Below are 607 nucleotides of genomic sequence, written 5' to 3' on the forward strand. Positions count from 1 at the left end.
AATTTTTGGACAAGTATCTGGAACTGCAGGTAAAAGTTAGTTCCTAATTTCTCTCTCTCTAATTTCTCTCTTGTGTTAAAATCTGCTTTTATTGCAAGATTAGCGACCAAGATTGGACAGGCTTCCATGAATCAAGACTTAATGGTGGTTGCCACCAAGCCCTGTTCACTTCTTTTTGACCTATATCCAAGAATTCTTTGTGAAGCGAGCCTTGAAGATTGCCGCCTCCAAGTCCCGTTCGAATTCTTTTTATTGGAATTTTTATGAATCAAGCCTTAATGGTTTTAGCCACCAAGTCTTGTTCAAATTCCTCCTAACTAAATCCTAAGTCCTATTTAAATAATAAATTTTGGATTTTTTTTTTTTTTTAGATAAAAACTAACTAACTACTCTAGGGTCGAAATAGAGAGAGAAAAAGTGATAAATGAATCTACACAAGGCGTTACCTTCCAGACTTGTCTGAAGAATCCGATCCCGTGTATACCAAGCCCCAAGACAAGCAATTATGTCAGGTTTAGTGTTGGAGGTCAGCTTTGGTTCCTCCAAACAATCAAGGCAATTGTGTATAGTTGACAGGTTGATCCACTTTAGCATCTTTAGTACTATC

The sequence above is a fragment of the Brassica oleracea genome, unplaced genomic scaffold (genome assembly GCF_000695525.1).
Source record: "Brassica oleracea var. oleracea cultivar TO1000 unplaced genomic scaffold, BOL UnpScaffold00689, whole genome shotgun sequence".
Taxonomy (NCBI): domain Eukaryota; kingdom Viridiplantae; phylum Streptophyta; class Magnoliopsida; order Brassicales; family Brassicaceae; genus Brassica; species Brassica oleracea.